This window comes from Dipodomys spectabilis, unplaced genomic scaffold (assembly GCF_019054845.1).
Source record: "Dipodomys spectabilis isolate Male_0828 unplaced genomic scaffold, ASM1905484v1 ptg000020l, whole genome shotgun sequence".
Classification (NCBI taxonomy): Eukaryota; Metazoa; Chordata; class Mammalia; order Rodentia; family Heteromyidae; genus Dipodomys; species Dipodomys spectabilis.
The window spans coordinates 1878024-1896326 of record NW_024870697.1 but is presented as its reverse complement, the minus strand read 5'-3'; the positions used below and the strand labels follow the sequence as shown (position 1 = coordinate 1896326).

The 18303-nt window shown below is 36.0% G+C and overlaps 1 non-coding gene across 1 annotated transcript; it reads left to right on the top strand.

Annotated features, from left to right (window-relative positions):
- Nucleotides 1–16240: 16240 nt before the first annotated feature.
- LOC122104054 lies at nt 16241–16342 on the top strand. The gene has a single exon (XR_006146873.1). It is a non-coding gene; the product is annotated as a U6 spliceosomal RNA (small nuclear RNA).
- The last annotated feature ends 1961 nt before the right edge of the window (nt 16343–18303 follow it).

Genomic DNA, 18303 nt, shown 5'->3' with positions numbered 1-18303 from the left:
TTGTTTTTGATAATTTGGTAAATGCCCAAAAGTGGGATTGCTGAGTGAGCTCTAAGTGGAGTCTTGGAAAAAATTATATTAACTGAAATAAGTCAGACCCAAAAAATCATAGGTCCTATAGTTTCCCTTATTTGCAATAAGTGGTATATATCTGGGACAAGAATAAAAGTTCAAAAAGTATGTACATATGACCAGATAAGATATTCTTAAGCAAATTGAACTACAAGATAGGGATTTATTATATAACATTTGATTTTTTTGTTTCTTTGTATGTTCCTCCACCATGGTATAACCCCTGTTTTCTCTGTATTTGGTGTCAGTGCCCTGTATCTTGTATACACAATTCTCTAGCTTTGGGAGGGGAAGGGAAAAAACAAATTGTTTAAATAGGGATACAGGCTGACCCATTGTAGCAATGAGATACACAATACACTATGTTGAAAAAGGAACTTTGCAATTTAGGCAGGGAAGAGGGGAAGGTGGGAGTGGAGGAGTAATTGTGCAGTTGGGAAGGAAGGAAGGGTAGGGGAAAACAGAGGAGGCAGCAAGGCTTAATAGAAAATTACTCATTACCTTGCTCATGTAACTATAACCCCTCTATACTTTATTTTTCAATAAAAACCTCTTTTAAAAAAATGTGTCATGTACATCTAGTATAGTAACCTACATCTGTAAACCCAGCTGATCAGGAAGCAGAAATGAGGCCAGGCCAGAGAAAAAACTGCCAAGACATCCATCTCAACAAATGAGCTGGCCATAGTGGTTCACATCTGCAATCCTAGCTAATTGTGTGGGAGACATAAGAAGCAATCTAAGATCATTCAGTCAATCTAAGATCAGACCTGGGCAAAAAGTTCAAAACTTCAAGTAAATAAAATGGACTAGATGTATGGCAAAAGTAATTGAGCTGCTTGTTGCTATAAAAATAAGTCCTATCTAGCAAGCAGAGAACACCTGAATAGAACCCTAGTAATACTCCTCTCTTTCACCAAAAAGCCTAAATAACTTTTTCTCATTTGAACATCTAATTTGAAGGCCACTGAAAGATTAGAGATGGTGATATTCTCTTTAAAATTATGTATTCAAAGGAGACAACGTTATTTAGGCTTTGAAAGAATTGACTAAGAAATAAAATGCATGTGATTTTTGTTAGCTCCATAATTCTCAAAAATATAAAATATATTCAAGTATTTAATATATACCCATATGTGTACAAATATCCATGTATGTATGTATATACATGTATGTGCATATATGTATATATACATACACGTGGTTCATTTCTTTTCTGTGTAGCAAATGGTACAAATGAAACTGTGCAATCACTACTCAAAGGCATGAATAAACAAAGAGAATGAGCATATAACTCATATTTAGGAATCTATGGCTAGCCGATAACACTGACAATCTTTTACATCAGTTTGCATGTGTCACTTACTGCAGTACAGGGACAGTACAACAACAATGTGATACCAGGCAGAAGAAAGGAGAAATGAGAGATACAAATAGTACAATACTCTTTCTGAAGGGTAAGTAGGATTTCCTGTGTGTGTGTGTGTGTGTGTGTGTGTGTGTGTGTGTGTGTGTGTGTGTGTGTGTTACATTTTCTTGAATCATTTCTCTCTTGAGAGGTATCTGGGCTGATTCAGTAAGCATGGTTGTGCTGAAATATGTACTATTTCCTGGTTTGTAATCTTTCAGGTAAATGCCTAGGAGTAGAGTTGCTGGATCATATGTAAGTGGCTAGTCAAAACAGGGGTGGAGGGGGAAAAGGTACAAGAATGACCAGGAGAAAATGGGGGAAGTGCACAGAGTAATCCAGTAAATATCCTACAAAATTAAGAAGAGTGAAGGAAGAGGTGCACAGAGGAAGGATGTGAATGTTGAAAGGGTTGGCATTGATCAAGGTACGCAGAAACTGCCTTGTTTACTAACTCCTTTGCTACTTAAAATAATAATTAAAAAATCATGTCCCTAAAATATTATGCAATTAGGAGCCAACCATAAGAATCTGCTCAGATCACCTCTAGGGTCTATAAATCTGTTTTGGTTAGGATAATTTTTAGAACAACACTAATGATACATATCATCTGAAGAAAATTTAATGATTTCCAGCTATTTAAGATAATCATTTTTGGAGATATGGCTCAAGTGGCAACTTGTTACCTAATGAGCAATGCTTTCAGATATTGAATTCAATGTTGATCTTGAACAAAAGTAAAAACAATCAATAAAAGTCAGGCACTTTCCATGGCACTTGTAGCTCATGAGTTTAATTCTACCTTTATTCATAAGGCAGAGATCTGGGAATCTCAGTTCAATGTCAGCTTGGATAGTAAAATCGGTGAGACTCTCATCTCCAATTCACTGTCAAAGAAAGATGGAAGTGGAATCATGGCTCAAGTGGTAGAATGCTAGCCTACAGCATAATGCTCAGGGATAGAACCCAAGCCTTGACTTCTAGCCTTAGAAAAGTGCATATACATACACAAAAGAAGTAAGTCACTCAAGTTCTCAACCTTCCATTTCCATAAACCTAAATCTAATCCTGGTCAGAACCGTGAGAGTAACCTTGATGATAATAGTAACCTAATCCTAAAATTAATGGAAAATATATCCTAACAGATACTCATGATCTTTGAAATGATTTATTTGCACTTTGCACCAAATCCTACAGATTCCCTGAATTGGACTCTGAAATCGTTCCCTATTATGAATATTAACCTCAAATCTTCAAATCATGAAAACTATCATAGTTTCCACTGATCTTAACTTTTACTGAACTCCTATATCTCTAAAAAGAAGTTGCAGGTTTACTTAAATTATACTCTACTTTCTAACCCTAACTATATATCTAAACCTACTAGAAACCTAACTCTAAATTTAACCCTATTGAACCCTGAACAGGAAAATTAGGAAAACTCTGTAGTTTTTGTTAAATTTCACACTTATGTTACTTGAAAATGTTAGCAGAAAACTCTCAGTTTTACCTTAAAGCTTACCCTTCCCTAACCCTAAGTCTAACCTGAACTAGAACAGTAACCCTAACCATAGTACTAATAGCCTTTGGATTCTAAAAGCCATACAAATACATTAGATTTATTCATCCTAACTTTGATTCAACTAATCTCTCTAAAAATAGTTTGTAGTTTTACTCATTATCTTGCCATTTTTGTAACCCTAACCTTAACTGGAATATTGAGGCTAACCCTCACACATATCCTAATCTTAATATAATTACCAGGTTCATATTTCACATTCATCCTAATTCTAACATGACTTGTTATTCAAAGATAGTTTCAGTTTTACACTAAATTATCATTGCCCTAATGCTAACACTAACCACAGCTGCAACTGAAACCTAACTTTCACCCTAATGACAGTCCAATTCTAATGTTTAAGAAAAATAGTCTAGTTTTTATCAGTTTGCACTATGGAAATGAGTTTCAGATTGCCCTGATTCCCACAAATTTTCTGACTCTTCCTCTGAAGTTATCTTGTTCCCTAACATGAACCATTATAAAATAACTTGCCCTCAAATTCTATTATCAGGAAAAATACTGTAGTATCCATTGATCCTACATTTTCCTGAACCCCTGTAGCCTAAAACATTTTCGGATTTACTTACCATCTAGTCCATTACTTAACGCTCTTAACCTAAACTGGATGGAAAAGTCTCATTTATTCATTAAAAAATGATCACTAAGAAATAAATATAATGAAAATACTTTAGTTGCATCTCAATCTACTTAAAATAGATTTGTTACTATTATCATCAAGGTTACTACAGTCTCAATTTGGTACCAAAATATTAGTGTTCAGGAATATCACTCATTTTTAGAAAATGACTAGTCAAACAAAGCTTATATTATATTTGAAATTTAAAAAATGAAAAGGATACCCAGATTAATGACCTTACTCAGACATTCAGAGATTAGAAAAATGTAGAAATATCCTCATTTATGTAGGTCAAACATGGAAGAGAGGATATGGCAAGCCCAAAGCCACATACCAATGGCAGAGATATTTAACAAAATCCCATGAAGTTGAAATCAGTCTTCAAAGGGAGATTTGGGCATAAAGGGAGTAGAGCAGAAGAATGGAGATGGAAATGGTGGACTAATACAGTCATATAACTCAATATACATAAGTGAGAATATAAGTAGGAAACTTGAAGGGATATGTGGGGTTGGGGTAAAGGAAGAAAGAAAAATGGAAAGGTTGACAATTATCCAGATGCATTGTACATTGAAATGCACATATTCTCTATTCAACACTGACATGATGAAGCAAAACCCCTTTGGACAATTAGCTAAAAATTAATTTTTTTTTGAAATTTTAATGTTAATGGACCAGATGCATAAAACTTTAGAGATAAATAAGAGGATAGCATTTACATATTGTTGAGGCTTGTGCGCCTTTCAATATACAAAAATTAGTGTGACAGGTCTACTCTGAATGTAAATTGTGTTTTTCCAATTCTTCTTGCAAGTTGCTTAAAATATAGAGAACCAATTTCCAATATCCCTACAATTCCAATAAAAAAAAATCGTATAGACCTTTAGGTTTTTCACTTGTTTCTAAATATCTTAATATGATGTATTGGAACTAATTTCATTCCACATTTAAATTTAAATTTTAGATCACTAAATTCTTTTAAAATCCTCTCACTCCATCACAGGTATGGATAGATAACTGATGTGGGCAGAATCAGAACTATTCAGAAGGTTGTAAATAGATGCTTACCTAGTTTTCTCTCTGCTGGAGCATAGAATATAGATTGTCTTAACTGGAAAAAGTTTGCCTTCCTAGGTTTTCTGCATATGAACATTCCATCAACATTTGGTTATTAGAGGATTATTCAAGATTAGCTAAATGTTGATTGATAATGACTGAGCTTGAGAGAAAGGTGAGGGAAAACAATCTACACTTCAATGAGGTTCTGACTTGTGTTTCACAAAGGGTTATGAGAGCTCTCCATTAGAAATCTAGCAGCTGTGCTTCTAAAAAGTCCTTGCGTGGTTAGACTTTCTGATAATGTCTCAATTCAAGTACTTCTCCTTGGAGTTCCATACTATTCAAGATGCTGTATTAGATCCTTTTACATTTTGCAGACAGCTCTTGGTGATGAAATTTGAGCTTTTCAAAATTGCTCTCCCAATTCCATCCACAAAATGCAGACAAAAAAAACAAAAAAAAATTGAAAAAATTTGTATCTGTTGATAGTGCATACACTTTTATTTTCCATTACAAACATAAAATGTAGTAAAATGTTTCATAGCAATTACTCTGAACTAGGTTGTGGACACATTCTAATGTAAATAATATACTGTGTTCAAGTAAAAAGTTTGAGGATCCAACATTTTAATATGCCTGTGGTCCTAAAACCAACACCTTACTGATATTGACTGATAAATACAACTTCCCATAAGTACAGAAGTTTTCCTTGTATTTTTTAATATATATTTTTATTGTAAAGACACTGTACACAGGGGTTACAGTTACATAAGGAAGGAAGTGAGTACATTTCTTAGTGAGCATTGTTACCCAATCCTTTGTTTTTCCCCTACCATCCCTTCCCTTCACATCACCCAAATCCTCCCTCCAACCCCCCTCTGATAGTATATACTCTGATAGGATATTCTCCTGCTACTTTGGTTGTTGAGAGTCTACAAGAGCAAGCATTCCATGGGTAGCAGGGTGACAACATACGACCTTTACTTACTGAGATTTCCGAATGAATTCCTATCACTTGTACTGCATTTTGCAAGTCGAATCTCATGTCTTAAAACGTACCAGTTTTAAGAGATAAGAGGAGTGGTAAAAGAACTCTTAGAGACAAATACATCTTCAACATATTTGGTTCCAAGAATTCCGTCTAAGGCATATTCAACAACTAGTGAAACTTATGTTGACTGTAACTATGTGTCTTTCTCCATGTGTGCATGTATACATGGGTATATGTATGTGTGTATTTGTGAGTATAGTAACATACATGTGTACATATATAAGGGCACATACATATATGCATATATAAACAAATGTAAATATATAAATATATTTGCATATATATATCAAGTGTTCAGTGATTTAATGTATAGTTCCTAACACATTGTCATTCTCACAAAGTGTACATGATAAACTGCCCTGAGGATCTGTGCTCTATGATGGGTATCCTTTGTACTCACTTCCCCATTATCTTGTTTTTCAGTCTACTTTCCATAGGATAGCTTTGTTTTCATTACATGTAGTTACTCACTGATACTCAAAGGAAAAGTTTGTTTGTAAAAGGAAACGTACTTTTAGGTCACAGGTTGAAAGTATCTTATCCATCCCAATTATTCCTATGAGATAAAATTCATAATAGTAATAAAATTGAAAAGGAATTCCTAGATCTGTTGTTTTACCATTTAGAATGGCAAATAATAATATCACATCACAGTTGTAACTCTTCAATAAGGCAAAGGTAACTGATTGTCCATATCATGTTCCCACAAACCAGTGGATCCTGACGGATAATAGTAGACCACCAGAAATTCTAAGCAGCAGACGTGAAGCATGAAAGAGAAAGTGAGGAAATGATAGAGAGTATAAGAGAGAGAGAAATATCATAATAGTGAAAGTGCATAACAGATAAATAAGAGCTGTATGAGAATATTCATATGCCTATCTTTTGACACTTGTACATTTGAAGGTATTTGTTGCATAATAACCAATCAACATAAAATATAAAGCGTTTCATGGAGGTCGGAGGAAGATGGTAGAGGAGAACCTGGAGGCTAAACAAGCTCTCACATACAAAGCAGTTTTAGTGTTCCAGTGAACAGTACTAGCCTAGATAATCACACCAAATGTGCCAACACTGTACACAGAGTTTGACTAGAGAGGGAAGATCCAGGCAAGAAGATAGATCTAAGCACTTGCCAGTAGCCACGGTTGTGGCAGCATCTGTGGCACCCATAGCCACCATATCTACAACAGAGTGTCCAGGACAAAGGCGCCATATGCAGTGGGTGAGCGGATTCTACTCAACACCAACAAGAACTGAAAAGGAGCAGATCACAGACCAGAGATAACCAGGAACAAAGACTCCTGCCTGAGTAGAATCCTGACATCCTCACTCCTTCTCATGGAGCAGAGGAGGGAAGGCTGCCCCTCCCCCTCCCACCAGACATCATCTTTGATACTGAGAAAGGCCAAGCTGAGCAACTAGCTCCAACTCAGGCCTTGGAAGAAAACAAAAGGGTCATTTAGAAGGTCACAGGTATCTGACCTGAGCTTCCAGGCTCAGATCCACCCAGGAGAAAGTCACCTAGCCCAAGCAGAGAGAGTTCTGCCCCACAGAGGAGTGACTATCTTCACTGGGTTAACAGAACCAGAGGCTGCCCCTACCTACAGCAGCCTAGACAATCAATTGAAATTCAATAAACATAAATCTTGAGAATGGCTCCAGGCTGGGGTCTGGGAGTGTCTCAGGAGCTAGCCCCTCAGGGAAAAGCTACTGTTTGCTGAAACACCTCAACCCTACCCAGAACGTAGCCTCATCACAGCATCTCCAAATTAGAGGAAACAGCCATCTTTCTCTTTCGTGATACTCAAAGCAGATCTCCCTCCCACTGAACCAGCCTGAAGGAGGATCACAAAATCCTGGATAAAGCGGAGCATTTTATTGACTGCTCAAACAAACTGATGTAAGAAATCAATCAGGCCATAGGAAAACCAAGCACCACAGGCAGACCAGAGACTCCACGAAGAGACTGATTACAGACACAGGGCAGATACAGGATCTTCCCATTCCTCACACACACACACACCCGAAAATTAAACAACTTTTTTTGGTACCATTTTTTTTAATTTTTTAATTGTTTTCTATTAATCATTTTTTTCTTCTTCTCCTAATTTTTATTTTAGGTGTGTGTGTGTGTGTGTGTGTGTGTGTGTGTGTGTGTGTGTGTGTGTGTGTGTGCTTTTTTAAAAAATCGCTATTGACATTTTGGTCCTTTTTAAATTGTTTTTATTTTTTTTGATTCTTTTCATTTTTTGTCTTTCTTTTTTTTTTTTTGCATGACTTAATTGCTGTTTTGCCTCATCCCCAGATAAATACCCTTCATCGATTATTAGAACTTATCCCCCATTGTGTACATAATTAATCCAGAAATGTATTACTTAATTCACAAACTTTTAGGCTTAACTGTTTAATAGCAGTATTATATCTTTATACCATATAATTTTTAAGTAAATATTTTAAGAATTTTTATTTTTTAGTTTTTCATGTCTCCTTTCTATCATCCCTTCCTGTCATCCTATCCTTTTCTTCTCTCAATATCACTTCTTTAAAGTTACATAATTTTTAAATGTTTCACTTTTTAAATTTAAATTTTTGTTTTTCCATTTTTGATTATCTTCTTTTTAATTTCTCTCCTATCATTCTGTCCAATCCCTCTCCCTCTCGGAAATTAGGACTTGGTTAAATTTACTTTAACTTCTCCACATATTTCTAATCCTATTTTCCCCGACATTTCTCCCTAAACATAATAATTTCTGATTTGAAAAATTCATCTTTGCTGTTCTTAGCCCATTAATGCATAGTTTTTTGGTGTTGAATAGATTGTATCTGTTACACTAGCTTCTATCTGCAGCCATTTTGACTATGCAACTACAGGACTTTGGTTGATGCTTGCCTTAAAATAGTGTTTTAGCAAAAAAATTGGTGTCACTTTCATATCAAGTGTGCAGAACAAGCCTGAAAACATGAGAAAAATGGCAAGTCTGGGTATCTCAACTCCCATTCATGATAATCCAGTGACAGAACAGTTAATGAATAATCCGGAGGAGAGTTCCTGCAAAGCACTACAAACATTATTGGAAAACTTGGTGAATGAAAAGAATGAAAGCTTGCAAAGGATTCAGTTTGAACGTGATAGGGAGAGAGAGAGGAGACAAACCAAACATTAGTACAGGAATTTCGTGACTGTCAGGAAACTACTCAAAGACTGATACAGTAATTGCGTGAACAGGTTGAGAACAGTCAAAGAGAAATAAAGGAATTGCGTGAGCAGGCTGAGAACAGTCAAAGGGAACTACAGGAATTGCATGAACGTGAGGAAGCTAATCAAAGCATAACACAGGAATTGTGACATCAGGATGAGAATAGACAAAGATCAATAGAGGCATTCATGGAATCCATAAACAGACAGCTGAAAGAATTCAGGGCGACTACACAGGGAATGCTGAATGGAGCCCGACATCAGGAATGGGAGTCCAAGTAATCCATAACCAGTCAACTAAGTGATTTGAGAACACCAAATTAAGGAAGTAAAGAAGTTCATAGAAGATCTAAAACAAGGCTCCAACAAAGAATTTGAAGCCATCAAGGCCGACCAAATAGAAGGAAAAGAAATAAACCAAGTAGAAAGACAACAGTAGGTTAGAGCATGCAGAAGATCGAAACTTGGGGATTGAAGACAGCCTAGGTATTATAGAGAAAGAACATACAATTATCCAAGACAAATCCAAGAAATATGATAGATCTATTAAACATTTGGAATACACAATCAGAAGGCCTACTCTGAGGACAAATGGTGTAGAGGAGCACGTAGAGACAGAAGTTAATTGTCGAGGAAATTTGTTTAACAGGATCCTAGCAGAGAACTTCCCAAACATACAAAAAGATAGGCCTATTCAGATACAAGATGCTTGTAGAACCCCAAATAGACCAGAACAGAACAGCACTTCCCATTGTCACATTATAATCTACACAGGACCAATTCAGATCAAGAATAAGTTCTTAAAAATGTCAAGGAGAAAAGATCAATCATCTATAAAGGTAAACCAATTAGAATCACCTCATATTTTTCAGCATAGATAAGTAAAGCAAGAAGAGCCTGGCAGGCTGTATGCCATGCCCTGAAGACAAACAATTTTCAACCAAGAATACTGTACCCAACTTAACTCTCCTTCATAACCGAAGGTCAAATAAAAACCTTCCATAGCAAAGAAAAACTGAAAAATATATCTCCACCAAACCAGCCCTATAAAAAATACTTAAAGATGACCTACACACAGAAACCCAAAAAGACCACAATAATGGCTAAGAAACCACACCCAAACTGAGAATCCAAGAACCATAGGAAAAACCAAGTTTCCACAGCCCCCAAGGAGGTGGATAGCATGGCAGGAGCTACCAAACACCTCTCAGTCCTACCTCTCAACATTAACAGTCTTAAAGCTCCAATTTAGTGAAATAGACTGTCTAGTTGGATTAAAAAGCAAGATAATTCTATCTCCTGCCTTCAGGAGGCACACTTTACCTATAAAAGCAAACACATTTTGTTAATGAAAGATGGAATAAAATCTACGAAGCAAACGGCTGCCATAAACAGGAAGGAGTTGCAATAATAATATCAGATAAAATATGCCTCGAATTAAAATTAGTGTAAAGAGATAAAGAAGGTCACTACATATGACTTATGGGTTCTCTATTTCAGGAGGATATTACAATTCTAAATATGGAATTACCAAACAATAGAGCACCAAAATTTATCCAAGAGACACTATTTTCCCTCAGATCTCACATAGATCCAACGACATTAATTGTTGAGGATTTTAACACACCACTATCCCCACTATATAGATCAAATCAGCAAAAAAAAAAATCAACAGGGAAACCGCAGATTTAAACAACTGCATAGAGCAAATAGATTTAACAGACATCTACTGAATATTTCACCCAGTAGCATCAGAATACTCGTTTTACTCTGCAGTTCATGGAACATTTTCCAAAAGAGATCACATTTTAGGTCACAAAACAAACTTGTCCAAACTCAGAAACATTGAAGTTACACCTTGCATCCTCTCAGACCACAAGGGAATACAATTAGAACTCAACACCAAAAAAGTCTTGTAACGCATGGAGGCTGGACGACACACTGTTGAATAACGAGGGGGTCATGGAAGAGATTAGAAAGGAAATTCAAATGTCCATGATATTCCACAAAAATGAACACACAAATTACCAGCTCCTCTGGGACACTGCAAAGACAGTACTCAGAGGCAAGTTTATAGCTCTGAATTCCTACACCAACAAATTAGAGAGATCTGAAACCAACCACTTAATGAGACATCTGAACCACCTTGACAAAGAACACCAAGATAAACCCCAATTCAATAGATGGAAAGAAATAATTAACATTAAATCCGAGTTAAACGAATTAGAAATAAAAAAAAAAACAGAATGAATCAACAAAACAAAGAGTTGGTTCTATGAAAAAATTAACAAAATTGACAAAGCCTTAGCAAATCTTATCAGAAAAAGAAGGAACACACCCAAATAAATAAACTCAGATGTGAGAATGGAAACATCACCACAGAAACAACCAAGATTCTGAACATTAAAAGTGAATATTTTCAAATCTTTATGCTAATAAGTTTGAAAACTTGGCAGAAATGGACCTTTTGCTAGCAATTATCAACATGCAAATACTAAACCAAGATGAATTAAAGCATATTAAGGGGCCCACATCAAGCATTGAAATAGTCACAGCAAAAAGAGACCTCCCATGTAAGAAAATCCCAGGACCTGATGGATTTATAGCGGAATTGTACAAGAGCTTCAAAATAGAGCTCACACAAATACTACTCCAACTCTTCAATGAAATTGAAAGAGAAAGTTCACTACCGAACACATTCTATGAAGCCATCATAACCCTCAACCCCAAACCAGGCAGGGACTCATCAAAGAAAGAGAAGTATAGACCCATTTCTTTGATGAACATTGATGCAAAACTTCTCAAGAAAATTTTGGCCAATCGACTTCAACAATTCATCCAAAAAATCATACACCAATATACTGGATTTATTTCAGGGATGCAAACCTGTTTCAATATACACAAATCAATTAATATAATTTATCACATCAACAAGAGCAAGGATTAAAACCACATGGTTATCTCAACAGATGCAGAAAAAGCATTGGACCAGATCCAACACCCCTTTATGATGAAGGTTCTGGAAAAATTAGGAATCCATGGAACATTCCTCAATACAATAAAAACTGTATATGGAAAACCTACAACCATCATTATAATTAATGGTGAAAAACTAAAGCCATTTCCTCTTAACTCGGGAATGAGACAAGGATGTCCACTCTCTCACCTTCTCTTCAATTTAGTATTAGAATGCCTAGCTACAGAAATAAGACAATACGCCAACATGAAAGAGATCCAAATAGGGAAAGAAGAAATAAAATTCTCCCTCTTTGCAGATGACATGATCTTGTACTTAAAGAATCCCACGGACACCACTCCCAAATTACTCAAGCTGATTCAAACCTGGAAAAATAGCAGGGTATAAAATTAACCCTCAAAAATTAATGGCATTTCTGCACGCCAACAATGAGAAAAGTGTGGCTCAAATCAAGAAAGCTTTTCCATTTTTAATAGCCTCACAAAAAATAAAATACCTAGGAATTAACTTAACCAAAGAAGTGAAGGACTTCTATGAAGAAAACTTTAAAAATCTGAAAAAGGAAATCAAAACAGAACTTAGAAAGTGGCAAAAACCTCCCATGTTCCTCGATAGGAAGGATGAACCTTGTGAAAATGGCAATATTTCCCAAGGTTATCTACAAGTTCAATGTCATACCTATCAATATTCCAACCGCATTCTTCATGGAAATAGAAGAGGCAATCCAAAAATTCATATGGAACAACAAAAGACCCCCAATTGCAAAAAGCGATCCTTAACAGAAAGAACAGTGTTGGAGGAATATCAATACCAAATTTCAAACTCTTCTACAAAGCCATAGTAATTGGAACAGTTTTGTACTGGCACAAGAAAAGATCTCAGGAACAATGGAATAGAATTGAAAACCCAGAAATGAACCTACAGACTCATAATCATCTAATATTCGATAAAGGATCTAAAAAGATAAAATCGAAGAAAGGCTGTTCAGTAAATGGTACTGGCAAAATTGGTTAATCACTTGTAGAACATTAAGGCTAGATCCTTATATATCACCCTGTACCAGAATCAAGTCCAAATGGATCAAAGACCTCGGAGTCAAAGCAGATATTTTAAAAACATTACAGGATGGAATAGGAGAAACCCTAGGTCTCCTTGACAAAGGCTGAAATTTTCTGAAAAGAAATGCAAAAGCACAACAAATGAAAGAAAGGTTGGACAAATGGGATTGCTTGTAATTGCAGAGCTTCTGCATGCCAAAGGACATAGCTAGCAGGATCAATAGAAAGCCCACGGAATCGGAGAGGATCTTCACTAGCCATACAACTGAAAACGGTTTCATATCTAAAACAGACCTGGAAATCAAAAAATTAAATCCCCCAACAACAAACACTCAAAGAAAATACTGCCCAATAAATAAGTGGGCTAAAGACATAAAGAGAAACTTCTCTGAAGAGGGAAGGAGAGTGACCAATAAAGACATGCAGAAATGCTCAACCTCCCTAGCCATAAAAGAAATGCAAATCAATCAACACTGAGATATCACCTCACCCAAGTTAGAATGGCTATAATCAAGAACTCTAATAACAACAGATGCTGGAGGGAATGTGGACAGAAGGGAACCTTACTTCATTGTTAGTGAGAGTGTAATCTTTTTCAACCACTTTGGAAAGTAGTATGGAGGTTCCTCCAAAGACTCCACATAGAGCTCCCATATGACCCAACAATCCCACTTTTGGGCATTTACACAAATGATCACAAACAAGACCATACTAAAGCTACCACACAGATATATTTATTGCAGCATTACCATAGCTAAGATATGGAACCAACCCAGATGTTGCTCATTAGATGAATGGATCAAGAAAATGTTGTATATATACACAATGGAATTCTATGTCTCTATCTGAAAGAATGATTTTGCCCCATTTGTTAGGAAATGGAAAACTTGGAAAAAATTATATTAAGTGAACTAAGCCAGGCCCAAAGAAACATAGGTCCCATGGTTTCCCTTATTAGCAATTACTAGTGTATGTCTGAGACATGCAGAAATTGTTAGATAAGTTGATGTTAGGTGAAGTGAACTCCATGATAAGAATTCAAATTTTTTTCTTTTCTGTAATTATTTCTAACATATTTATAAGATGACTTCTTTGTTACTTTTTATGTCCCTCCCGCATGGTATAACCCCTGTTTTCGCTGTATTTGATGTTGGTATAATTTGTGGAGGGGAAGGGGAAAAATTTTTTAAATAGGGATACAGGTGGATCCATTGCAACAATGAGATATACAAGACATTATGTCGAAAAACAAATTTTACAACTTTAGTTGGGGGAAAGGGGAGGGGGAAATGGGACGTAAGGGGGTTGAGATGGGAAGGGATAGTAAGGAGAAACAAAGGAGTATGCAACAATGCTTGATAAGAAATGTACTCATTACCTTGCCCATTTAATTGTAACCTCTCTGTCTGTTATTTTCACACTTAAAAAAAAACACAAAAAACCATAAAATATAAAGTGATTTTGATAAAAAATAAAAATGACTCAGAATAAATTATCAATGCAAAAACAATCTTTACAGAAGCAAACTCTCAGAGATATTACATGACTTTGAAAAGGATAAAGTGGCTGAATTTAATATAAATTTAGAAGTATGACCATTCAAAAATATAAAAAGATATTCTTTATTTCATTATATAACACAAAACAGAAAGTAAATGTTGTTTAGATGATTTTTTAAAACAGAGTCTCTCAGGTGCTGGGAGGGTGGTTCAGTGTAGAGTGCTTGCCTTGCATGCATGAGGTCCTGGGTTTGATTCCTCAGCACCACATAAGCAGAAAAAGATGGAAGAGATGCTGTGACTCAAGTAGTACCACTAGCCTTGAGCTGAAGAGCTGAGAGACAGCACCCAGGACCCAGAGTTCAAGCCCCAAAACCAACAAAAACAAAACAAAACACAGTCTCTCACTTTTGTGTGCTCAACATTGTAACACTAGTGCTTCAGTCTAGGGCTAAGATTTTAGGTGTGGACATTTATCAACACTCCTGATTCAGATTCTAATTGATAAAATTTTAATCAATATTTTGTTCTTATTAATTTTGCTCTTTGTAAATTCACATATACCTATAAAAAACAGTGTGGCCATCCCAATAACATTCTCAAAGTACTTCCTAATGATGACTTACGAAAAGTTGTTTTATATTACAACAAGGAAAACAATACTACAAATAAGGAAAACCAATACATAAATATTAATGATTAATAAAATAAAAAAAACAATTACCGCTGTTTCCAGTATTTGAAATGTACTACATATTCGATTTATTATTTTCTCATATTGCTGTACAATTAAAACTGCCTAAGTCTATGATGTTCAACAAGAATTTTATAGGCTATGAGTAGCCTTTAAAGATTATTATTATTATTATTATTAAGATTATTATTTATGGTTCATCTCATCATTTGTATATGGCTTATACCATCATTTGTTCCTCACTAACATATAAAGTAAAGAAGCCTTTAAATTTTAACAGAAACTGTGCAGTTAATGTCTTAAATCTGCTTCTTTACACAAACACTTTGCAACTTCTCATTAGTAAAGTTTCTATAAACTCTGAAATGTACATATTTAGTAGTATGTACCATGAATCTTAAATGCTTTATGAAAAAGTTTTACAACCTGCTAAATAGTCTTAATTTTGGCATATATGAGCAAATTCCTAAAATTAAACATATTTAAAACATTAAAACTTTTAAGAAACCTTAACACTTTCTATAGTGTTCATAATGGCAGGTTCCTTGTACAGAATAATTGAATTCCTCCTCCTACACATCTGTTGAACAACAAATATCTGGTATTATTTTGTTTTTGACATGTCAAACTTGACTTTATTCTTAAATGTGTTCTTTTGTAAGAAATACATGGTTCTAAAATTTCACGACAATTCTTTTTTTTTTTTTTTTTTTTGTCGGTTGTGGGGCTTGAACTCTGGGCCTGGGCGCTGTCCCTCAGCTCTTCAGCTCAAGGCGAGCGCTCTACCACTTGAGCTACAGCGCCACTTCCGGTTTTCTGGTGGTTTATTGGAGATAGGAGTCTCACGGTCTCTCCTGCCCGGGCTCGCTTTGAACCGCGATCCTCAGATCTCAGCCTCCTGAGTAGCTAGGGTTACAGACGTGAGCCACCAGCGCCCGGCTTCACGACAATTCTTTTGAATTTAATTTTTGTGTAATTGTCTAGTTTAAGAAAATCAATTACACTTTATGTATAAAAAATGTTCTGTGCTCAATTCAGTAGCACATACACTAACATTGGAACAATAAAGAGAAGAATAGCCCCTGACTGAGGATGACACTCAACTTCGTGAAGCATTCTAGATTTTTAAAAGAACAGATGCTGGAGGGGATGTGGACAGAAGGGAACCTTAATGCATTGTTGTTGGGAGTTTAAACTTGTTCGAATACTTTGGAAAGTAGTATGGCGGTTCCTCAAAAGACTACAATAGAGCGCCCCTAAGTCCCAGCAATCCCATTTTGATCACAAACAAGACCATACTAAAACTACCAGCAAAACTATGTTCATTGCAGCATTATTTACCAAAGCTAAGATACAGAACAGAACCCGAGGCCCCACAGTAAACGAATGGATCAAGAAAATGTGTGTGTGTGTGTGTGTGTGTGTGTGTGTGTGTGTGTGTGTGTGTGTACTGGAATTCTATGCCTCCATCAGAAAGAATGACATCACCCAGTTTGTTAGGAAATGGAAAGACATGGAAAAAATTATATTAAGTGAATTAAGCCAGGCCCAAAGAAGTGAAGTAAGCCAGGCCCAAAGAAAGATAGGTCCCATGGTTTCCTTAATTGCAATAACTAGTATGTGTCTGCTACAAGCAGAAAACATCATATAAGTTGATGTTAGGCAAAATGAACCCCAAGATAAGGATTCAAATGGTTTTTATTTCTTGCGATTGTTTCTAAGATATTTATAAGATGAATTCTTTGTTGCTCTGTATGTTCCTCCTGCAAGCTAAAGCCCCTGTTTTCACTGTATTTGATGTTGGTATACTTTGTGCAGTAGAAGGGAAACACAAATCGTTTAAAAATGGATGCAGGTGGACCCATTGCAACAATGAGATGAACAATTCGTTATGTCAAAAAATGATTTTGCCGGGTGTTGAGGGATGTGGACAGTGGGGGGTGGTTGGGGGGAGGGGTTGGTAGGTGTGGGGGGTGGGAGATGGGCAGGGATGGGAAGGGGAAACAAAGGAGGAGCAAGTGGACCCATTGCAACAATGAGATGTACAAGTTATTATGTCAAAAAATGAACTTTACTACTTTGGGGGGAGGAGGACAGGGTGGGGAAAGTGGGGGAGTGTGGGAAGGGATGGGAAGGGGAAACAAAGGGGAGGCAACAATGCTTGATAAGAATTCTTGCCCATTTAATTGTAACTCCTCTGTCAGTATTCTCACAATAAAAAAAAAATGTACTCAATAACTCACGCATGTAATTGTAACCCCTCTGTATGGCATTTTCACAATATAAAAAAAAAGAAACATAGGTCCTGTGGTATCCCTTATTTGCAAAAACTAATGCATATCCGGGATAAGCAAAGAAGGTATGGTAAGGCAGAAAAAAGGAGTAGGCAACAATGCTTGATAAGAAATGTACTCATTACATTTTCCATGTAATTGTAACTCCTCTGTATGGTATTTTCACAATTTAAAAAAAAAAGGTCAAAAGCATGTGCATATGACTAGATAAGATGATGTTAAGGTAAATGAACCCCATGATAAGGACAAAAGTGGTGTTTTATTTCTTCCTGTGGTTTCTAATATATTTATAATGTACGATGTGATTTTTTATATATGCATCCCCCACAGTTAAACCCCTGTTTTCACTGTATCTGATGTTGGTGCACCTCCATCTTGTATATACACTTCTCTAATTTGGGGATGGAAAGGGAAAAAACAAAATGGTTAAATAAGGATACAATATGACCCATTGCAACAATGTGACACACAAGACAGTATGTTGAAAAACGAACTTTACAATTTAGGAGGGTGGGGGAGGGGAGTGTACTTGTGGAGGTGGGAGGGAAGGGATGGCGGGGGAAAACAAAGGAGGAGGTAACAATGCTTGATAGGAAATGAACTATTACTTTTTCATGTAACTGTAACCACTCTGTACAGTACTTTTACAATAAAAAATATAAAAATGTTATGGGATGGAAGAGAATATTTCCCCTATTTTACCCATATAATATCATTAACAAAGGAATTAATGCAAAACACTGATATGCAGATATTTTGAATAAATGTGTGTTTGTGTATGTGCGTGTGTGTGC